The 24651-nt window shown below is 40.9% G+C and overlaps 1 protein-coding gene and 1 pseudogene across 1 annotated transcript in view; both read left to right on the top strand.

The window, feature by feature from the left end:
• LOC139479522 (interleukin-6 receptor subunit beta-like) overlaps positions 1 to 10964 on the top strand; it is a 28347-nt pseudogene extending 17383 nt beyond the window's left edge.
• Positions 10965 to 17764: 6800 nt separating this feature from the next.
• Positions 17765 to 24651, top strand: part of LOC139480265 (leukemia inhibitory factor receptor-like) — a 70309-nt gene continuing 63422 nt past the window's right edge. The window contains exon 1 of the mRNA XM_071263318.1: positions 17765 to 17865. The gene's annotated coding sequence lies outside the window, so the exon portion shown is untranslated. The remainder of the gene's footprint in view (positions 17866 to 24651) is intronic.

The following is a 24651-nucleotide window of genomic DNA, read 5'->3' as shown; positions in this document are numbered from 1 at the left end:
TATACTGGTATATAGCCGGGTTCAACAAACAGACAGACTCGTCTTTTATAATGATTTGAGCAAAACATTTGGGTCTTCAGGAATAATGTTCTCCTTCCATCATCCAACGAATATAGTTGGTATATTCACTGACTATAGGTACTCGAGTCGACTTCAAACTTAACAAACCGATTTACAGTTTCACGACTATTTCTTTAGTACCGCCATCGCCACGTGGAGTCGTCTTCTCCCGCCACCAGCCGGACAACGCCTTGAGCGTGGAGTGGACCAAGTTTGTCTGTGCCGAGACTCCCATCTATGCCAGCTACTATGTGGTGTCTCACTGTATCGCCCAAAACCATGGCGGATGTGCAGGTAGGTACCCGTTTCAAGTTAAACCCTACATCTCCATGTCTCACTATACCGCCAACAACCATGGCGGGTGTGCAGGTAGGTGCCCGTTTCAAGTTAAACCCTACACACCATGTCTCACTATACCGCCAACAACCATGGCGGATGTGCATGTAAGTGCCCGTTTCAAGTTAAACCCTACATCACCATGTCTCACTATACCGCCAACAACCATGGCGAATGTGCAGTTAGGTGCCCGTTTCAAGTTAAACCCTACATCACCATGTCTCACTATACCGCCAACAACCATGGCGGATGTTCAGGTAGGTGCCCGTTTCAAGTTAAACACTACACACCATGTCTCACTATACCGCCAACAACCATGGCGGATGTGCAGGTAAGTGCCCGTTTCAAGTTAAACACTACACACCATGTCTCACTATACCGCCAACAACCATGGCAGATGTGCATGTAGGTGACTGTTTTAAGGACCCCCATGTAAGTCGTCACTATGTGACATGTCATCCTACCGCCAACAGTAAGAGTGGATATTCAGGTAGGTGACTGTTTCCAGGACCCCCTTGTAGGTCGTCACTGTGTGACATGTCATCCTTCCACCAACAGTAAGAGTGGACGTTCAGGTAGGTGACTGTTTCCAGGACCCCCTTGTAGGTCGTGACTGTGTGACATGTCATCCTTCCACCAACAGTAAGAGTGGATATTCAGGTAGGTGACTGTTTCAGGGAATTCAATTTTTGATCAATTGTATTGCAAGAAACTTCAAGTTCGATCAAAATAATTTTATTCTGAATAGCAATGCGCATTTGTACAAGATCCACAGCATTAACTAGACAGAAGACCACGTCTCCTACTCATGCACATACACATGACAAACGAACGAGTTGGATACACGAGTTCGAAAGCATATCCATTGATGTCTGTTTACAATTCCTACCAGATAATGGTAACTGAGCATGGTTCAGTTGGAAGTGCAATCTGCAAACATGGTCACCCGTGAAGATCGGGGGTAGAATAGGTCTTCTGCAACCCATGCTTGCAGTAAAAGGCGTCTATCCTTGTCATAAGAGGCGACTAACGGGATCGGGTGGTCAGGCTCGCTGACTTGGTTGATGCATGTGATCAATCCCAATCGCGTGAATCGATGTTCACGATGTAAATCACTGGATTGTCTGGTCCAGCCTCGATTATTTACAGACCGCCGTCATATAGCTGGAATATTGCTGAGTGCGGTGTTAAACAACAAACAAACAAATAAAGATTTGGTATTTCAGACTGCTGTTGGCAGCAGCTTGTGTTGCTATATGTAGTTGCTTGTTTCTACACAGTGTGCTGGTATTTTCAGGTCTGTCAGTGCAGGTCAATGTGTCCAACACAAAGGAAAGTCAGGTCATCCAGGGTCTGTCAGCAGGAGTGAAGTACAGGGTGACACTCCGAGCTGTGTCCAGGTCAGGGGAGGGGCCAGAGAGTGAACCCATCACCAGAGTTGTTGTTAATAGTGGTAAGGAATTCCTACTTAAGCTCTGCTCTGTGAGGACCAGAGTGTGATAGTTTAAGCGAAGGATTATATATCTTTCAGAATCAGCTTACACATGAAATTCATCTTCAGTGCTTTACAGGTTTCTTGATTTACATATTGCATTGATCAAGATCAAACTTTTTAGTTTAACGGTGATTATTGATTTTAAAATTATGTAGAGTGAATTTTATTTTACATAAAGCTCGTATTAATGATATATGATGTGTTACATCCTTTCACGTTGAAGTTTATTGTAATGCTTAAGAAATTTAGAATGTTCAACATCAGTTTTTGAAGGGATGTATCTCTTACTCTATGTCTAAATGTATCCGAAACCATTGACCCATTTCAAACATCGTGTCTTATCTTTACAAATGAAAAAACAAACAATTCCTACATCTGACACCACGTTACATTTACCTTTATAATCAAGGATTTTTACAGTGTATAACACTGGTGAGGATATAGAGAATCTCACCCGAGTGTCTTGATATCAAATATATCAACACGAGTTGATAAAGATGGGAAAACTCCGAGGCTTGCCGAGGATTTTTTTCCACTTTTATCAACGAGTGTTGATATATTTGATATCAAAAGACACGAGGGTGAGATTTTATTTATCATCCAACATCATTCTTCCAACTTTTTCAGTTTGTAGAAAGTAATAAGCAGTGTCTTCAGTGTAAAAAGTACTGCTAACAGCTTCAGTAGCAGTGCCATAACTGATGTCATTTGATTGTGACGTCATGGTAACCAATGACGTCACAATGGTCTGCAAAGCATTGTGATGCAATTTCATTGCAGCGATATCTACAGTATAGATATCGCTTGATCTCACCCAAGCGATATCTCCTGAGGGAGCCAGTTTTGGATGATAAATTGCAGATAGTTCAACAAAATCCAGTATTTTACAACACAGCCTTGCGTAACTGTAAACCTGTTGTATCGACCCAAAATAACCTATGACTTGCAAATTTGCAAACTCTAAGACTTAGAAAACGTTTAAAGAAAGAGGCATGAACCTTTTCCAAAACATTATTAATTGATAATTGGTTATGTCTAGGAAAATATATTTTTAACAATGCTAGCTTAACTTTGACAAATTTAGTACAGATGAAACTGTTAAGCTGAAATATGTATAATAGGTACGGCTTTTATATATTAAATAATTGGTCGGCACCCTTTGCAACAGGCCTTTGTAATTAGGATCCAATCAGCATGTCACACATTTTAATCCTTTAATCCTTATCCTTACTGTACATGTGGCTTCATTATCCGTGTGCTTCATTATCTATGTGTTATTTGGTATTCTTACTGTACACCTGGCTTCATTATCCGTGTGCTTCATTATCTATGTGCTATTTGGTATACTTACTGTATACCTGGCTTCATTATCCGTGTGCTTCATTATCTATGTGCTATTTGGTATTCTTACTGTATACCTGGCTTCATTATCCGTGTGCTTCATTATCTATGTGCTATTTGGTAGTCTTACTGTACACCTGGCTTCATTATCCGTGTGCTTCATTATCTATGTGCTATTTGGTATTCTTACTGTACACCTGGCTTCATTATCCGTGTGCTTCATTATCTATGTGCTATTTGGTATCCTTACTGTACACCTGGCTTCATTATCCGTGTGCTTCATTATCTATGTGCTATTTGGTAGTCTTACTGTACACCTGGCTTCATTATCCGTGTGCTTCATTATCTATGTGCTATTTGGTATTCTTACTGTACACCTGGCTTCATTATCCGTGTGCTTCATTATCTATGTGCTATTTGGTAGTCTTACTGTACACCTGGCTTCATTATCCGTGTGCTTCATTATCTATGTGCTATTTGGTAGTCTTACTGTACACCTGGCTTCATTATCCGTGTGCTTCATTATCTATGTGCTATTTGGTATTCTTACTGTACACCTGGCTTCATTATCCGTGTGCTTCATTATCTATGTGCTATTTGGTAGTCTTACTGTACACCTGGCTTCATTATCCGTGTGCTTCATTATCTATGTGCTATTTGGTATTCTTACTGTACACCTGGCTTCAGCCAATCATATGTGTGCTTCTCGTTATCTATTATCTGTTGCTGTCAATGTTACTCTGTTTATCACAACAGAATATGCATGAATACCTCTCTCTGCTGGGTTGTAGTCACTCTAGCTTGATAACGGTGTAAGAATCTACATCGAAACGTCGCCATAAAAAAATAAATCAGAAGTTGTTATCCATATTGTTTTACGTTTTGTTATTTACTCTAAAACTTCTAGAATGCCAATTAGAGAGCTTGTTAGGCCGCAGTAAGCAACTTTACAGTGAGATGTAAATAATGGAACTACAAGAATACCTTTTTAACTGAATTTGTTTTACCTTGAAAAGTACTTGCGAGGTGAACTTGCATGAAGAACCAAAGAATTATGTGGGGAATAACTATATCTTCAGCATGTCTTTAACAGATTTGACTTCAAGGCAGATTGCAGGCATATCTCTTGGTGGAATCGTTTCTTGCATTGTGTTTGTTTCGTTTGTCAACTGCTGCATAAGGTACGTGATATGGATAAAGATCATAGGTTCTAGAAAATCTCCCGAGGTAAGTGAGTTAACTGACAAAAGAACGTCCAAATCCCCGTGGAAACTGGACTACTAACTCCCTTGCCTCGGGAAGATGGTTCAGGAACTACTACATAAAGACTATGGTATGAGGTCAAGTTCTTTTATGTGCATTTCCCATACAGATCTTCAAGTGTTAAATATCACATACTTCACTATAGACTTATAATAATGATATAGCTGGAATACTGGCCGTCGAGTTAGCCAACAAACAAATCATGTTCATGTACAGATTGTTACAACTCTAAGAGCATATTCCCTTCAAACATTTGCCGATTTCGTCTCCACTTACCCTCGGAACAAAGAACATGGGTAGATTGCCTATCACACGATCAGACAAGAGTTTCCCTATTACAACTCTAAGAGCGTATTCCCTTTGGGAAAAACACTTTGTTTCCTGCATGAATTATACGTTCTTGACTGTGGCTAAAACCACATGTAAGCTAGTTGACACTATTCATCATAATGTACATACTCATTCCAGGAAACTGCACAAGACGTACAACAGTATGACTTTAGAAATCAAGCTGCCACCATTAACAGAGGTAAGTGTCTGTTGCAGACACGTGCGTGGTAATTTTCAGGAGTGTTTCAAGAATGAAAGTAAAGCTGCGAGAAAAACATGTTTACAACCCAGAGAAACTGCAAAGGAATGTAGGCAAGCATATTTAGTAGGATAAGAATGGACATTGAATCAGGGTACAAATAGAGAATCTCACCCTTGTGTCTTTTGATATCAAAAGACACAAGGGTGAGAATTTATTTATCATCCAACATCATCCTTCCAACTTTTTCAGTTAGCAGTGTCTTATGTGTAAAAAGTACTGCTAACAGCTTCAGTAGCAGAGCCATTAGTGATGTCATTTGATTTTGACGTCATGGTAACGTCATGGTCTGCAAAGCAGTGTAGATATCGCTTGATCTCACCCAAGCGATATCTCCTGTGGGAGCCAGTTTGGGATGATAAAAGAGTGTTTTCATACAATTGACATGTATTCATGTCAAGTGAGTGAATGATTTAGAATGAAAATATTAGCTTGATGAGAAAGGGAAACTTAAGGCAGTGCATAAGTTATATTGCATTATGTAAGCTTGATGAGAGCATGAAACTTAAAGAGCCCAACGTCAGTGGAACATACAGGAATATGGTTATGGTCCTGATAGACCTAGGATCCATAAAAGAGGTGAATCTTTGATCAAAACAGAAGACTAGCAAATCAGTCAGTTATGAGAGAGAGTGAATGTCTTTGAACCGGATAATAGGACCGAGTCAATGACAATCCCGACTGTTTTCTGAACTGGGTATTGTTCCAATAGATACATTTTTAATCGAAATATTGCTGGGGCACTTAAAGGTAAATGTTTAAAGGTAAATCTCACACCATGCATTTCATCCTTCTTCTTTGGATCCTTATGTGGACAAAGAACAATGTCTCCAGCTTCTAGAAACATTTCGCCCAGCGCATCCAAAAGTCATCATGGTCACTACACCAACAAATGGGTCATGCACTGTAATGTCGTGCGTTGTGTGACCTCACATGACTTCATCACCCGACTACCCCTGCCACATCATTCTCTTTTTCCTCTCCACCGTGAGGAGACGTGTATTGAGTTCTAGAGAATGAATTTTATTTTTTGTTTGTGTGAGCCAGCTCCTCATATCAACATCTATGACACTAATCAAAGAAGATGGATGGGAACGGAACATGATACACGCCTGGCCTGTAAATAATGCTGACACACTCCTGGTACTCATGATCTTTGTTGCGATTGTTGCGGCCTTTCCTCTACGGACCACAGATGTTTCCTGTGTTCTCACCTCTTTGAGGAACCTTTTGACATCTATTACGCAAATGCCATAATTGTAATATTGACCACCGTTTGAAATCAAAGGATACAGAACACTGGCCTTCCTCAGCAAAAAACCCAAGCCTCTTACAGGCTGTCCCATCCACTGTAGCAGTAGTCAAACCAGCTCCTGGGTACCCTCTTTCTCGTTTTGGACAGTTTCCTCCATGAAGAAGTTCCCGCCTAAACGAAGCAGTTGTCTGTCCCCCGATCACCCATTACCACACCTATGCTGAAGCCGCCTCGGATGTCCGCACGGTCATATCTAAAGACAGCTCGTCTATGCAAGCTTCAACAGTCACTATTGGCGACTCTCCTCATGTTCACTGACGGTCAACCGAGAGTTGCTCATCTTCCCCTGCTCTTCCGCCTAATGTTGAAGTTGTCATCATCGGGAGGATCGTTCCCATTCTTACGACTCAGATCCACAACAATATCACTATCAGCCTTCTTACACGGATCACCAGTGACATAACGAGTATGGGATAGCTGGAATCCACACCCTCCTGCTATGGATTAATATCTCACATGTACCCTAATGTGTTGCCTGGATGATATACTGTTCAACGTTGTTACCCATCTTATCCTGACTACAGATCTTGTCCGACTTTTATCCCTTTACGCCTCTCCCAGATCGATCTTTGGAGCACCATCAATACACTAATTGTTGTTGACACTCTTCTACGTGTCAAGGTTCATCTGCTATTGACGCTCAATTTGATCGTCATACACACAGTAGATTGGCGTCGCATTCTTTGTCTCCGGTTCCTGTGCAACCAACCCCAGCTGTGTCTGTACAGACAGCCCTCCCTCTGCCAAACGTCTGGGATAATAGAGACCAGACCAGCCTTTCATCTATTGACTCTGAGTCACTCCTGCAGCCCATAACCTCTGCTCTACAACAACGTTCTCGTCAGCTGCCGTTGTCTCCTTCCTACTGACACTACGACTTTTTCCTCGTCTAATCCTCGACACTAATCGCTCATCCTGGGTCCGCAGCTCCTGTTTAACCTGATGCTTCTATTGTGCAGCTAGATGTCACCACAGACAGTCAGGCCTCCTCTACTGGTAGCTTCGACACTTTTGATCCAGCCGTCATACTTCCCTGGATTGTGGACGGGCTCCAGTTAAAATGAAATATCTACGCAGATGACCATCTTACAGGTTTCGTCATACCTAGTGACAGTTCCTCCTCCATCTCGATGTCTCCTAGGCCTCACTTCCAACTAATACATTCATCGCCTGAATCCCTACATCGTTGTGAAAGGCTTGTCACCAAAGGGTATTCGATGAGAAGAACCATCACTGAGGCTCGACGCACCTCCGCCAAGGCCTTACATGACCATAAATGGAATGCATTCGAAGCTGTAATACTGTTGGGCTCATGACATCACCCAGCCGACCGCTGCTTCTCCTCAACAAGTATCTGCAACATCTGAGATCAACTCGGAAGCTTAAGGGCTCTACTTTGTCCACATATCTCGCTGCGATCAACTCCATCATTGCCACAACAACCGGATCTAAGATCTCCATGGTTGTTGAACTGCAGTCCCTTATTCGGGCCTACAAGTTGACTCACCAGTTGTCTCTTTTCTGGCCGCCCAGTTGAGATCTTAACATCATCCTCTGCCATCTGACCTCTGCAAAAAATGAACCACTTGAAGGACTTTGAGTTGATCACCTTTAAGACGGTCTTTCTCCTGGCCTTTAAAATCGCTGCTGTGAGGTCCACGCTCTCAATGTTAACCAGGCCCATTTCAGAGAATTCACAATGGGAAGGTCTTTCTGGGGCATTGCTTTGACTTCTGGGACAGTCAGCCGGTTGCTTTTACCATCCCATTGTTGGCATCCATCCTGAACCCAGATGACCGTGAAGGCATCTCCTTATGCTTGGTTAGAACTGTGCCGCAAGAGACTCTTCCTCCCACATTCCATGGCAGTCACACAACTTCCATTTGGCTCCACTGGACTATCGCTAGATGCCCTCCTCCTGTGACATCCAATCCACGTAAGACTAAAGCCATTACCTCTACAGTGGCCTTGCACAGCAATTTAACCGGTCTACCATCATGGAGGGTTGTTTTGGACGTTCGGCACTGTCTTTGCTTCCCACTATCTACTTGACATTTCAGTACTAGTCAAAGACGTTCCAGGCCTCAACCAATTTGGCCCCTTGATCTTGGTGCAAAAGTTGACGGCTGGACACCAGCACAGATAGATGATACTATGTACCCACTCCTTCAGCCAAGTACTCCATGTCCTGTCCATACAGAATAAACATTTTAATGTCCTTCCTTTGTTTATTGTCTTTATTATTTGGGTTCCCAGACTGAGTAGCCCATGGACGGTGTTCTACCTCGTCTGTAGAGACTCTGGTCTTCCATGTTTAAGTTGCTGTTTCAGCGGTGTCCCAAACCCTCAATTGCCTCTGCTTTGTGCACGTTATGTCTTAGTATTGGTTTGAAGATCCTCTTGTGGATGTTGTTGATCGTTCCTCTTCTCATCTTCGAATGCTTCAGTCTCCTTTTGGCTCTGCTTGACTATCCTCGGGGCCTACGCCTTCACTGAATTACCTCCTCCTGTCAAATCCAATCCCCAGAGACCATTCGTGACCAACTCGTGTTATTCTGGGACAAGCCGAATAGCGACTCGTGCCCCTCTCGTGGCCATTTTTGCACCCGGGTTCTGTCTAAAACAATTGTCATACCTAAAACAATTCTCAACTCATTGTCTAAAGGTTCCCATATATTTCTCCATATATTATTTATATTTCAGATGCAATTTAAAGCACATCTGGACATGAAGAATTATACAATATGATTGAACACATTTAACTGGGTATATTTTTAGATGCATGACATATGTAAAAACAGAAAATATTTCTGAGGGTTTCTTTGACGAAGAACTTGAAATCATACGCGCATTCTGATTGGTTTGTCGTATTTTCGCACATAACATTCATCGATAGGAGGACAAGTCTTCTTGCAGGCTACAGAAAGGGGCGAGTAGTGATGAATGCCCCAGAGACAAGAGCCCCCTACACATGTTATACACCATTTCATGTTGTTACGTCCGACTGGCATAAAAGGGTCACATCACCTGTAAGTTTTTGTCTTTTCGAGACTAGGCAGTGTTATAGCCGAAATGTTTGTATCACTGGTTATCACCAGCCTCCTCGTGTAGGTCTTACGGTTGTAGTCTATACAGGCTAGCATATCTGCACCCCACCATCCAAGCATGGGATAAATACATAGTGTGAGATGGGATAAGTTTTACAAATATGTAAATTTTACATTAAATTCTATAGTTATAATACTTATCCTATCTCACACGTTATATGTCACAACGCACGAGATTAAAGTGATTAACCAATTTGTTTGAGTGGTGACCATGATGATGCTGGGATGTGCTGTTTTTTTCAACATTTGACGAGATCTTCTTCTGTGTGTATTAAAACAGAGTGGTGAAGTTTGAACAATCATCATCAAACTATAGGGATTTGCAGCTATGAATTAGCAACCAATATATGTTGGATAGTAAAATCAGAGCAGTATATAGCCAGGATTTCACAGTTAATTATATTATGTATATACATGACCAGGTCAGTCTACATTTGTTGTTTGCAATTATAGTTTCTCCTTTAAAAAAGGCATAACCATGCTTTTTTGCAGGTCGACGAGAATGAACAACACATCATAAGGGAAACTGTTACCATGGAAACTCATAATGAGAAACTGGGAAAGGGTACACAAACATCAACCATTGAGAAAAAGCCAAATAACAATGAAAACACATTGACACGTGTCGCGAAAAAGAATCCCCAAACACCCCTGATGTCTGGGCATGACACGTCTGAAAAGCCTAAGACAAATCTAGAAACTGCCCAAATCCCACAGGATGATCTGAAACCTCTGTGTAAGCTTGTTGACACCCCATGTTCAGGAAGAGAGTGTGACCAGGTGAAGACATCACTGCAGAATAAAACAGATACATCCAGCAGCTTGGCGGACAACTGTCAGAAGTTTGCTCTGTCCGGCAACTCAGAATCCACCAGACAGGATGCTGGCAGCAATTCCATTACAAGGGACAAACTGTCACTCCTGCTAGGAAAGACCACTCCATCTCCTTATGATGCCCCATTTGACGAGTCTTCCTATTCCTCGGGTCAGGACACAGCATCAAGCCCTCCTCCTCCATATGAACCACCTCGATCTCCTGATGACCAGAAGTTGGAGACCCCCCCACCAACCTACAGCTACTATGTCTCATTTTCCCAGGCAGATTTCCCATCGGCTCCGAAAGAGATGTTTCCATCATGCACCAACTCTCATCCCCTCTCAACATTGTTGGAACATCAGTCACCCTCTCCCTCTCCTAGTGATGTCCCCAACGACCAAACTCAGCCTCATGGAGAATCTATAGGTCCCCAAGGACTCAACATAGCCCCAAAACTTCAAAGTAAAACTGACAGTCCATACATCCCTTTGGACAAAGTTATACCACCTCCACCACCTCAGGAACAGAAGACCGTTTCACCTTCTGCTGATGGGTACGTGTCTGTATCAGATGCCTGACAAATGATGATGAACAAACCTGGATTAGAAAATCAGCATTATCGGGAAAATGCTGTAAACTAGATATTAATGACACCTGGAATTGAAAATCCAAAAGATCTTTGCAAAGCAAAAGAATCAGGAACTATTGTCAAATTCGGTGTGATGGCTGTATGACCAAAATACACCATGTATAAGCCAAGTTATCACAAAGTAAGCATCATGATAACATGTTTACCTATTTGAAGAATGAGACGTTTTAGAATGAGAGAATTAACAATATAACTGTCACATTTGACCAGACCATTTTCAGTCTCATTCAAATCAGACCTTAGTTCTTGCTACCACTAAACAAAGATCTGAGGTCATCCCATTACGGGTCACGTCAGACCGACCTTGCGCGAACTTTGACTGACTATAGGAATGACCAATCAGAAGGCAGCTTTCTCGTGCTTTACGGCATAAATTTCAAACTGGCGACTACGCTTCGAAACACATTTTGACAAATTCTCGATTACAAATTTGAAACCTGAACAAAAAAACCATTCTGGAATGACTAATAGATGGTCTAGAATGTAAAGATTCAGTCGTTAAACCCGTAACTATCGTTCGGAATACCCCATGTTAAAGTTTTCGTGATTGGATGAGTTTGTTTGTGTCACTTTCATAAACTGGTAAGCGACGCACTGATTGGTCGGATGAAAGGTCGTTCTGACGTGACCCCTAATGGGATGTCTTAAGATATTTGTTTAGCGGTAGCGAAAACTAGGATATGATTTTAATGAGATTGGACCATTTTAAACAGGATTTATTGCACCAAGGACAGAAAAGGTAATAAAGGTGTCCTATTTGTCCAAAGACTAAGACTTTCGAGAAACCAAAGAAACTTTCCTTCAGACCATGAGAACTTCGGCATCGAGCAGTGAGCATTCAGCTCCATATTCTAGTACGATATCATCCATATCTTTTGATTCTTTATATATGCGTGTTTTGTGCGGTTTTACAGGATATCACTTGACTCAAGTTTTCATTCGTGACCAACTCGTGTTATTCCGGGTCAAGCCGAATAGCGACTCGTGCCCCTCTCGTGGCCATTGCTGTGACCGGGTTCCGTCTTAGCGCAAACGGGCATACCTAAAACAATTGTCAACTCGTGTAATGGTTAACACATATTTCCCCATATATGATATATATTTCAGATGTAATTTAAAGCACATCGGGACATGCGGAATTATACAGTATGACTGAACACATTTAACTGTGTCCTGGGTATATTTTTAGATGCAAGACATATGTAAAATAAAATAAAAATATTTCTGAGGGATTCTTATACGCGCATTCTGATTGGTTTGTCGTATTTTCGCACATAACATTCATCGATAGGGGGACGAGTCTTCTTGCAGGTTACGGAAATGGGCGAGTGGTGACGAATGTCAAGTTATATGACAGTTTTATGTTGCCATAGACACATCTTACATTTAGACCTGTTTAACGATACTTAATGTATGGTCCCCTGTAAGTACAACTACCGTGCTATTATTTGCAATTTCTTTATAAAATGAATTGATTAATTTGGCTCAATTCTAAATTATCTATTTTGTAAATATAAGATGACACTATATTGGGTACAAAACATATGGCCACTTTTAGAGTTTATTGTGTACTCAATCGCTTTAGGTGAAATTGGTTAAGAACTAAGTCGGTCATGTCTCAGAAAATTTATGTGTGCATTGCAGTGTAATAATATACGAAATTTAACTTTTGTGCACCTGTAGCTCTCATCTCCGGCCATTACTGTCCACACAATGAACTTACTAACACTTGCGCCTTATAATTTATTATGAGAACTGATCATTTTGAAAAGAAACTGTGGGCGTGACAAAAAGCTGAGTTCCGGGGTTAAGGGTATATATGGAGGACACCCACAAGTCGTAACCGTCGTGACCCGTGAAGATTCGGGGTAGAATAGGTCTTCAGCAAACCATGCTTGCCGTAAAAGGCGACTAACGGGATTGGGTGGTCAGGCTCGCTGACTTGGTTGATGCATGTCATCGATCCCAATTGCGTGGATCGATGTTAATGATATCAATCACTTGATTGTCTGGTACAGACTCGGATTGTTTACAGACCGTCGTCATATAGCTGGAATATTGCTGAGTGCGGCGTTAAACAACAAACCAACGTAACCGTCGTGGTGCACGTGGTCCTGTGCACAACCCACAGGTTACAAATCAGGTGGAGGTAAGCAATGTCGGTCGTGGAGGAGAGTCCTTGGATTGGTGACCGCGTTTCGGCAGCTTGGCTCCTGGGAGATTCTAGGGCTTCGGTCCTGCCCCACACCGAAGCACATGCAACACACGGGCTTGGGCAAGTGTGCCTCTGTTCACCCAGCAGTGAATGGGTACCCGGTAGGATGATCGCAATAAGCGGAATCATGTCAAAACACTGTGTTAGTGGGATAGGGTTCTTCTGCTTTCAAGGTGAGCTGTTCACATCGTCATCATTTGTACTTTATATATGTGTGTACACTATTGTATTGTATTGTGTTATATTGGTGTATTTACATCATGTTGCATGTATCACAAGCTGCGCTTAGCTTTCGATGAATATGTAAAATGTACGTCAATAACATATTTCAAGTTTTGGACTTGTAATAACAATGTTACATATTTTTATCTGGCATGTCAAATATGCATGCTATGCTGATAGGAAAATAGCCAACGTTCTACTAAAACAATTTTATTTCATCCAAGATTGTGTTATTATAAATTACTTCTCTTAGTAACTAGGAAAACTTTGTTGATCGTAGTAAAGTTCATACTGAATTATCTCCCTTCGTTACTAGGGACGCCAAGCTCCTTCCCAGCGCGTGACACCAGAAACCATATAATAGATTATATTATATGGTCTCTGGTGACACCTTCGTTACACTCTCGGTAACATCACTGCCACCAGTGTGGGCGCGGCCATTACAAGAATCTTGAAATTTGCCCTCTAACCCTATATGTAGTAACGTTTATACTTTAAAATTTGTTTATGTCTTTGGGAATGCCATTCATTTTGAAAAGGTTTACGACTGACCATGTTTTCCAGATTTACTTTGTTGTTTTAATAATCAGATTGGTTCGAGATTGCAGACTAACGGAAAATCAACCAACTTCTTCCTTACATTCTTACCATATCAATTAAAGATGATAGTTTTAACGAAATGGTAATTCAAATTGACAAACAAAGAAAGTAATTTATAAGCGGTAAGTGTATTCGGCGTCACTACAGTCGTGACTTGTTTGTAAACATAACGGTCATTCGGTTGCGAGTTCAACTCCAAGCATAGTTGTGGCCACCTATCACAGTGGGGAGTTTTCACTGGTGGCAGCGATAGTATAGAGAACTCCGCGAACGTATCGCTGTGCGGAGATTCCTAGGGACGCATGACAATTATCCAGCAATGATTATCTCCCTTGGGCACTACAGTTGTACAAACGTGTATGTGTCTTCGTTTGGCTTATTGGGGTCTATGTGGTATTTTATTATCAAGTTATATGTATTTGATAAACACTTAGTAAATTAATAAGCTAGGTTAGGCATACGAATTAAACCTAGAGTAAACCCAGTAACATGTATTATGGTTCATTGCTTCGGGCCATACTTGTAATCTCTATGGACTGAGAGCCTTTGCTGTCATTCATGCCGTATGACTATGATAGCTACATGTTTGTTATTATTTTTTTATATGTCACTCTGTTGTTTTGTACATCAGTTATGTGTATGAACTATGTTAATAAGAAAACACGTGACGACTGCAGTAAGTCTAGAATTATTTTAAACCTATTACCGTAGTTATTCTAAAATATAATAGTCTCAGATCATTTTAACATTTATTTGTTTTATTGCTTTTTGTATAGCATAACATCTTTATAATTATTTTGTAATTATAATCATCACTTGCGCTCCAGTAGTAAACGGAATCACATCAAAACACTGTTCTCATGGTTTTCTTTCTCTTTTCAAGGTTCCTAAAATGTACAATTCCCGGCTACTGAGTGAGGTCTCTACTTATCATTATAAAAAGAGGCCTCATCAATTATCGACGACCGTTAAAGACGTGAAAAACAACAAATGACGTCACGATTACAGCAGTTCGAACGGAAAACTCAACCGACCAACACCATCCTCCCCAATAATATTATGAGTTACATGCGACACCAGCAAAGTGTATGGGGTATAACGAGCTTGTAGACCACGCGACCGCAGTCGACGTGTGCACTTGAACGTTCAGGCCCCGTACGCGTACACCCTGCAAGTGACAAATTTAAGAATTTATCATTACAAGTTCATAAGTTGCTAAGACATATTTTCGGTGAAATCTATTTTATCTATCACAGTTTTGACTTGAACATTATGTGCCCTACCAGGGTCTTGCGTTCTGGACAGAAGCATCTTCTTCAAGTGAGTGAGTGAGTATGGGTTTACGCCGCTTTTAGCAATATTCCAGCAATATCACGGCGGGGGACACCAGAAATGGGCTTCACACATTGTACCCATGTTGGGAATCAAACCCGGGTCTTAGGCGTGACGAGCGAACGCTTAAACCACTAGGCTACCCGACCGCCCCCTTATTCAAGTCCTCAGATGGAAACTCAAATTATATGGACTCCGATCTTTCAGCTCAGCAGCTGCCATACAGTGGAACGATCTTCCAGACTGTCTCCGGACGGTGCCAACCCAGTCTGCTTTCAAAGCACAACTTTAGACTTATCTTCTTAATCTGTCTTTTAACTAACATGGTACATGTATGCACCTATCAATCTGAAGTTTGGCGCCATGTATATTGACTTTCATTTATGTATACTGACTTTTATTTATGTCATTCCTGTGTGTTTATTTTCAGGTGAAAACTTGACTTTCCTCTGCATGCATTTGTGCGGGGTACCTTCACCTTTTCGCGATCACCTGGTAACTGATAGTGATTGATAAACATTTGCTTATGATATAGTCAAAATCAGACAAAGGACTCTGCTTTTGGCAGAGATTCCTTATCATGAAAGTCAAAATCGGACAATGGACGTTGCTTTTTCACTGATAATAGAAAGGGTTTGGTTGCTCTCACTGACACAACCCCTGTGGTAATTCAGTATTTAAATTAAAATATAAGCGACAGAGTCCTTTCCATATTCAAAAGAAATCTCTGCCAAAAGCAGAATCGAACGATTGTACGATTCCGACTTTGCGTTTATGACTCACAAGCAAACAGTGACGTTATCGAAAAGGTGAGCGTATCCTGCTCCGTCACAAACACATGCAAAGGCATGGAATATTTTAACCTGAAATAACACTGGAAAATACAGTACAACTCAAAATAGGGAATTGCATCCGACATCATTCTTATCACTGATGCGTCAAATTTTGAAATGTCCTCCACATGTCCAAAGAGGTTTTTTGAAATCTTGAGGCCTTGAATGTTGTAACCTTGATCAAACAACTACTGAGCAAGAGCATATTGGATTGCTCCTCAAACGTTGTGAAATGTAGACACCAACGACTGGAGTTGTAGGAATATTGCTTGACATAAAGGGAAAGTCATCCTCTTGTCATATAGAATGTAGAGAGTGTGTTTATGCATATAGATCTAAATATGAAACAGATGAGGCAGCCTCACTGGTCTCCTTTAATTCTAGTTCGGTGGGTAAATCAATAGAAGGGAATTGATGACTATTTGGTGGTCATTAAACGATATCAGATTATCGATATGTCTGAAGCTCCAATCCGAGCAGATATTCCGATTGATATGCATAAAAAACAGGAGCACAGTTGGTGCCCATGGGGATGCTCACTTCTTGTCTGAATCTCTTACCCACAACAATTTTTCATATTAATGACGAAAGTCTAGTATTTCACTTATTGTTTTCTCAATAAACTTCATAGTTCTAAAGCAGCCTATGCTTGATTATTTACAGACCGCCGACATATAGCTGGAATCTTGATCGGTGCGGCTTTGAAAAACAAACAAACATACCTGGCCAACGAAAAATCTAGACAAATTAAACGAGGATTGAACTTGTAAAAGGCGGGATCGGATGGTCAGGCTCGCTGACTTGGTTGATGCCATGTCATCGATCCCAATTGCGTGGATCGATAGTCATGATATTAATCACTGGTTTGTCTGGTCCAGACTCGATTATTTACAGACCGACGTCATATAGCTGGAATATTGCTGAGTGCGGCGTAAAACAACAAACCAGCAAGAAGAACAACTTGTAAGCGGGATTTACATTACAGTTTTCAGAGTGAGTGAGTATGGTTTTACGCCGCTTTTAGCAATATTCCAGCACTATCACGGCGGGGGACACCAGAAATGGGCTTCACACAATGTACCCATGTCGGGAATCGAACTCGGGTCTTCGGCGTGACAAGCGAACGCTTTAACCACTGGGTTACCCAACCGCCCCTACATTTTTAATAAGTTACTAGACGGACGTGTCCCCCGCCGTGATAATGCTGGAATATTGCTAAAAGCGGCGTTAAACCATACTCACTTACTCACTCACTAGACGGACCCTGACGCGGATGCGGGATTTAGAAACTGGGGCGGGGAAGATATGTAGGGGGGAGAGGGGACCGCACATTACACCGGGTCGCGACGTTTACATAAAAACGACAGGTTCACACGACAGCCAGCTGTTTAAAAGGAGCACCCCCTCACACACTGACTACCACCCTCCCCTTTGGATCCGCCCTAAACGTATCATTATCAGATTTTAGAGTCAAGCCAAAAGCCTCCCCCCATTACTTAAGCAAAATTATCAACTGACCGGTATCACTTCTGTGTAACGTATATATCTCGCCTCGCACCAGCAAACATGACCCACATTCCCACGATTTCCGGGAATCACGGTCGCCGAGACTGGTAAAGTCGCAGTTTAGCTGTGTGATAGAGTAAGAAGTTGGACACGATCGCAACAGTTTTCACTGACGGGAAATTAAGGTAGGTTGAAGTGAAATCACTATATAGCAGTGTTGTAGTAGAGTGTTGTGAGTACGTGTGTACAATATCCGTTCTCAATACAGGGAAGTTAACAGGTGTAAGATAGGGTCGATTTCTACAGCGACATGCGTTAAACGAGACAGGGAGAATCGCCGAGCTTTATCGAGTGGTATGTACGCTGTGTGACCCCACGGTCTGTGTGGTTGGTGTGTACCATATATCTACTCACATGTCGACTCTTGGGCGAATTTAGGAATACAAATGTAAGCCTGTTAATATGTCACAACAATACGTAATATTATAGTTACATATAGGATTTCAACATGTTAACGGACTGTGATATAGTATCGTGACAATTATGGGACTGGTTATTAATTATTGGGAAGGTGGTCGGGGATTCTGGGCATGACAAAATGACAGCGAAAGTGGGGGATCGGCAAAATTTATAAAGATCCCAAGGGGGGTATGAGTAACTGACAGTTCTAGTTTTTAAACTAAAAACAGGTTGGAAATTATACATTATATGAGGACTGAAGAAGACAACACTGATTTTTCTTGCCCTTTTAGAAATGTAGTCTTTGTTGGCTGACATTACTGAGAGACAGGATTGTTAAGACATAATACATTATGTCCTGTCACTGTGTGTCATTGTCACCGTCATACTGGAAATCCGCGGGAATCCTGGGTTAGAATAGGTCCGCACCAACCTACACTGTCGTAAGAGGTGACTTATGATCCGGTGGTCAGGCTCGGTGACTTAATTGCGTAGCCTGGTACCCCTACTGCGTGATCGTTGCTCAAAATATTAATCACTGGATTGTCTGATCGAGACTTGATTATTTTTACGCTGTATAATTTACTCATTAATGAGTTAATTAATTTACGGATATATTAAATATGACATTAGTGCCTACTTTTAAACATTCAATTCACATTTTGCTCACAACGTCGATTGGTTATGACGGCGGTCTGGAAATAACCGAGTCTGCGTGACTACCCCGACTGCGTGATCGTTGCTCAAAATATTAATCACTGGATTGTCTGATCGAGACTTGATTATTTTTACGCTGCAGACATTTTGCGGGATTATTGCCGAGCGGCGTTAACAACATAGAAGTCACTGCATATTAACTACAGCTAATATTATTCTTCATGGGTGAAAAGTGTACTCGTGTGTGTTCGTGTATCAACGGGAATCTGAAGTAGAATTCATAACAAAACCCGTGATAATTTCAGCATTGTGTGCGTGCGTGTGTCACAGTGTGTATCATAAGGTTATATGGTTATAGCTACATAGATATATGGGAATTCTGGGTTTTTTAATTCATAAAATATTGTCTATGGGGCAAAACAAAGTTGTTTTCCTGCACAGAGCGATTTATATATGGTACCACTGTCGCCAATGATATCACGCGGGTGCAGGCTAAAACGGCACCTCAGCAAAGCGTCATCGATTTCTGGGGCGAAAACGGCGACTAATTGTCAGGCGAAACGCCACCTCTATTATTAATAATGATGAGAACCATTTATGTAGTAGTATTTAGTAGGTAGGTGGGGTTGATTTAGGTTGGTTGGTTTGTTGTTTAACGCCGCACTCAGCAATATTCCAGCTATATGACGGCGGTCTGTAAATAATCGAGTCTGGACCAGAAACTCCAGTGATTAATATCATGAGCATCGATCCACGCAATTGGGACCGATGACATGTATCAACCAAGTCAGCGAGCCTGACCACCCGATCCCGTTAGTCGCCTTTTACAGTAAGCATGGGTTAGTGAAGACCTATTCTACCCCGGAATCTTTAAGGTGGGGTTGAATAATAAATAATATGCTCAATTGATGTAAACCACCACACCAAAAAAACTTTAATTGTAGGGAGTAAAACTGTAAATAATTGAGGTAAAATACAGAAGTCCAAAGGTGAGCTGTATAATTTACTCATTAATGAGTTAATTAAATACCGGATATATTAAATATGATATTAGTGCCTACTTTTAAACATTCATATGAGATTGGGTATGACGGCGGTCTGGAAATAATCGAGTCTGAACCAGACAATCCAGTGATTGACATCATGAGCATCGCTCCACGCAACTGTAACACGATGGTATGCATCAACCATATCAGCGAGCTTGTTAGTTGCCTCTAACGACAAGTATAAGTCGCCTTTTACGGCAAGAATGGGTTGCAGAAGACCTATTCTACCCCGCATGTAAATAGATGTATGTATGTATATGTACGTCTTTGGGTAACTGATGGGCACCAAGTAATACATTCGCTGTCCAACACAATTTCTTGGAATTCGGCCGGTGTAACATGTAATTATCATGTGTGGCTTATATTAAACACAAAAAAGTCTAGTTGAACACGTGTTTAGTCAATGGATTGCAATAGAGCTGATAGTTTTCAAAAAGCGAGTGGAAATACCAAAGACGTATATAGATCTAAATACTTAACATCCGGGTCGCCACATCTACAGTTTCAATATCCATTATAATCCGGTCGTTGCTGCGGAAGCGAAAAATGATTAAAATCTTGTAAATGTTCAATGTGTACGAAAACGCTTTTTGTAGGTACGAGTCATTCAGTTGATTAGGTACGGGTGGGTCCGGGTTCTTCAACATTTGAGTACCAGTCCGCCAGAATTTCGGATCTCCGTGAACGCACGGACTGTCCGGATCCCGTTGTAGCCACTATGGTTAGCACCACCCGTGCATTCGTGACCAACTCGTGTTATTCCGGGACAAGCCGCAGGTAACGGAAAGGGGCGAGTGGTGACGAATGCTACCCGTGAAATTCCGGAGTAGAATAGGTCTTCAGCAACCCATGCTTGCCGTAAAAGGCGACTCTGCTTGTCGTATAAGAGGCGACTAACGGGGTCGGGTTGGTTGATACATGTCATCGATCCTAATTGCGTGGACCGATGCTCATGATGTCATTCACTATATTGTCTGGTCCAGACTCGATTATTTACAGACTGCCGTCATGTAGCAGGAATATTGCTGAGTTCGGCGTTAAACAACAAACAAACAAACAAACAACAAACTGGTTAGTACAGAACACAGGAAGACGTGATTAGTCAGTAGATAAATATATAAACCTCCTATATATATATATATATATATATATATATATATATATATATATATATATATATATATATGGAACAATAAAACTACATAGCCCCTAGGTAAACAGAATTCTGTGGTGCAAAATCTCAAGTAGCATTATAATAGTTAAGCCTTGCAGATGGACTTTCTCTCTGGTATTATGACAAATCTAGAAATGAGTAGTATCATATATCCTCGACCGGTAATCGAGGATGTTGTGGTCGCAAACTACCATTACCGTATGGCGGAATTATCAAGCAGGACATCACGCCCTCACATCATGTCCGTGTACAACCTGCGATACGGCGCGTAGTGTCCTAATAGAATATTGCATGTTAACAAACCGACACGGTGATAGTTACTCGATCAGCACACTTGGTGGGTAGATTTGTGAAAGGTGATTATGATATGTAATGCATATACGTTAAAAACATGACTGCGGATTTAGACAGCTGTGAATATACGCGATACTTGAGGCTGCGGTAACGTCAGCCACAAACTGAATGCTACAACGGTATGTCCATCTGGTCCCCTCGTATATGAGGTATTAGCGCAAGCATGGCGTGAACATTATCGTTATGGAGCTTTGGTAAAAATAATGTGAGTTTCTCTCACGTCTGAGTTTTTAAACTGTTGGAAGTTTGAACAGTTTCCAGAAATTCGAAGCATTTGGGTCCAGAACAGAAGCTCTGAGGTTTGTAAGTATAAAAAGTGCGGTGAAATTGGGTTTAACGTTGCGTCCAAGATTATAGCACTTATATAGAGATGTACATGTACGTGTGTGTGAGTGTGGTAGCTTGTACTAGTCCGGACTGATGCCGATTTATAGTGCTAGCCCACTGAGATACCATGCCACAGTTTAACATGAATACCCAACTCAGACACAGTATACTGACTTCGAGCCGACCAGTATTTGTTTTAGCCCCTTAATGTCGAGCGCCAGACAGGGTAACAATAAGTACCATCTTTTAACGTCTTTTGGAATGAGGTGGCTGGGGATTGAAACCCGGACCTTCCACTCTCCGGGTGGACGCTCTGCCACTAGAGGCAGTCTGTAAGTATAAGAATTAATGATGGATATTGTAGGTATTACTAAGTGTATCACAATAGTTTGCACAAGACTGTATTGCGATACATATCACAATTTATCATCCAAAACAGGCTCCCACAGGAGATATCCGTGGGTGAGATCAAGCGATATCTACCCTTACAAAAAAAAAAACCAGAAAAGATGTACCCGAGACCGCCCCGAGACCGTCCCGATGCATCTTTTGTGGGATTTTAGCCAATTTTTATGGTCTCGGCTAGCCGAGACTTTGCGGAGACCCATCGAAGACTATTCTGGGGAATAATCAAGTACTTCCCCACAAAGGCATTAACCTACCGATGACGTTTCTAGTGCATCTCCACTAGCAGGGGATGTCTTAGGAGATCTCTTAAGATGTCACCGATACGTCTTCGCTAGCGAAGACCTTCAAAACAACTTTGCAAAGACTATTCGGAGACTTCCTCAGAAGGGCCATAAAGTAGCTGAAGGTTTGCAAAGATGTATCAGTGCATCCTCGCTAGCGAAGACCCCACAAAGACTTTGTGAGGACTATGCGGAGACTTCCTCATAAGGCAATAAAATAGCTGACTGTTTGCAAGGATGTATTGAGTGCATTCTCACTAATGAAAACCCCACAAAAACATTTGTGGGGACTTTTCGGAGACTTCTTTACAAATAAACAAAATTGAAAAGATACTGTGGAGTCTCCTTTGCTTGTGGAAATCTTCGAAAGAACTTTGCAAAGACTATTCAGAGACTTCCTCACAAGGCAACTTGATAACCGGTTTGCAATGATGATGTGAATGCATCCTCACTAGCCAAAACTATATTGTAAGTATATATCTTTAAAAAAAACTTCCTTTCAATTGATACAGATCAATACATTGAGCTTTAGTCAAGATCTCGGAAAACTAGGTCCCTTGCTTGGAAGAGATGACATGATCATTATTATTTATTTTGAATTTTCTTTAAGGATAATACTAAAGCTCTTTATCTAAAACATTCACATGCAATGAATTAGAAATCCTATATATGTCAGCAAGGACATTAATAATTAAATACCCAACACAATTAATGCTTCGAGGTATATTTCTATTAAATACAGTTAAAACAAATGCAGGAATTATCAGTATGCAATAATCAGAAAAAAAGAAAGAAATGTACAATATATTCATAAATTCCAATCAGAAAGTAACAGTGTACGTGTGCCATATAACAGTCTCCTCAGAAAAAGGTATATAAGAAAAGGCAACATAAAGTAATATTACTTGTAGACATAGTGGCTGATTTGTGGCTCAAGATATACATAACAGGGATCGAAATTAAGTTTATTTCAAGTTTGCCAATGGGCACAATTATGCCAAATTAAGTGTGCCATTACATTTTTAGGGGTGCCAGGAAATACATGATTGGCTGTTTTAATGGTTATAATCATAATTCAAATACAAGTCAAGTGACTGTCAAAGTGTTTATTCAAGTTAAATTATACTTAGAATGAATGATCAATCAGAAAATTCAAACACATCACTCAAGTTACCCATTGTCTTTGTACCTTAGTAAGTACTGCAATACCAGTTATAATAGTCTCAGGATTTATGAGCTTCTGTTCACAACTGGTATATTTTAATTGTAGCTGTTCTGTGTCCATTGGGTGTGGTCCCTCTTCACCCCACCACCCCCCACCAATGAAAGTTATGTTTATCACATTATTTAAATGATGCATTTACAACTAAATTAAGTGTGTTGTAAATAAAAATAATCCAAGCTAACACATTCATAACGTCCAGAATAAGGACAGAGGAAACAAAAATTTGACGATTTTCAGAACTTAGATCTACCAAAGACGTATATATACGTCCGTGGATCTACCTATTTATTGTTGTTGTTGTTTTTCATATTTATTGTATACGTAGATCTAGACTCTAATCGGAAAATTATTTTCAAAAGAATTATTAATAATATCTGTCATCATTTTCCCGATGACAGTGGCTGTCCGATCTGTAGCATGAAGAAATATCTCCGTTTTCGAAGCTTCGCATGAATAACACGTACCATGTGACACACCATTATCTTCAACGTTTATTTTGTCATCTACATGATAGTCAACTTGCCTTGAGTATTTACATTACTATAACATGCTATTTTATTGGTTTCTGGTGACGCTTTCTTGCCGAAATCTGCTATAAGATTCGTGATTGGTCAAATTGAGCACGTGACCTTATACAACCAATTACAGCAACGGCACTCGTGTATATCAGACTTTGACGAAAGGTTTTTGTTAAATCGTGTTGTTCTGAACGTTTTAAGCAGGAAATCGCGATCTATATTAAAAATATGAAACTTTGTGGATGTATCGTGCCAGGTTACGAGCTGAGACAAAGATTTTTCTTGCATATATTTGGCATTAAACATTGTGGAGAAATCGAGGCGATAAAACTATTAAAAGCCGCGATGCCATTTGACTCGCATCACACGCGATCGCACGAAAAGATGGAAATGATAACTTATATCTAAGTTTGACAACTTTTAGACAGATAAATAATTTTGTTGATTTCATTTATTACTTTGTAAAATATAATCTAAAGATTTGATTGACACGTTTTCATTTTGCTCTTTGACTTGTTCGAT

Source organism: Haliotis cracherodii, unplaced genomic scaffold, assembly GCF_022045235.1.
Source record: "Haliotis cracherodii isolate W230 unplaced genomic scaffold, xgHalCrac1.p SCAF_4, whole genome shotgun sequence".
NCBI lineage: Eukaryota > Metazoa > Mollusca > Gastropoda > Lepetellida > Haliotidae > Haliotis > Haliotis cracherodii.
This window is presented reverse-complemented; position numbering and strand designations above follow the sequence as displayed.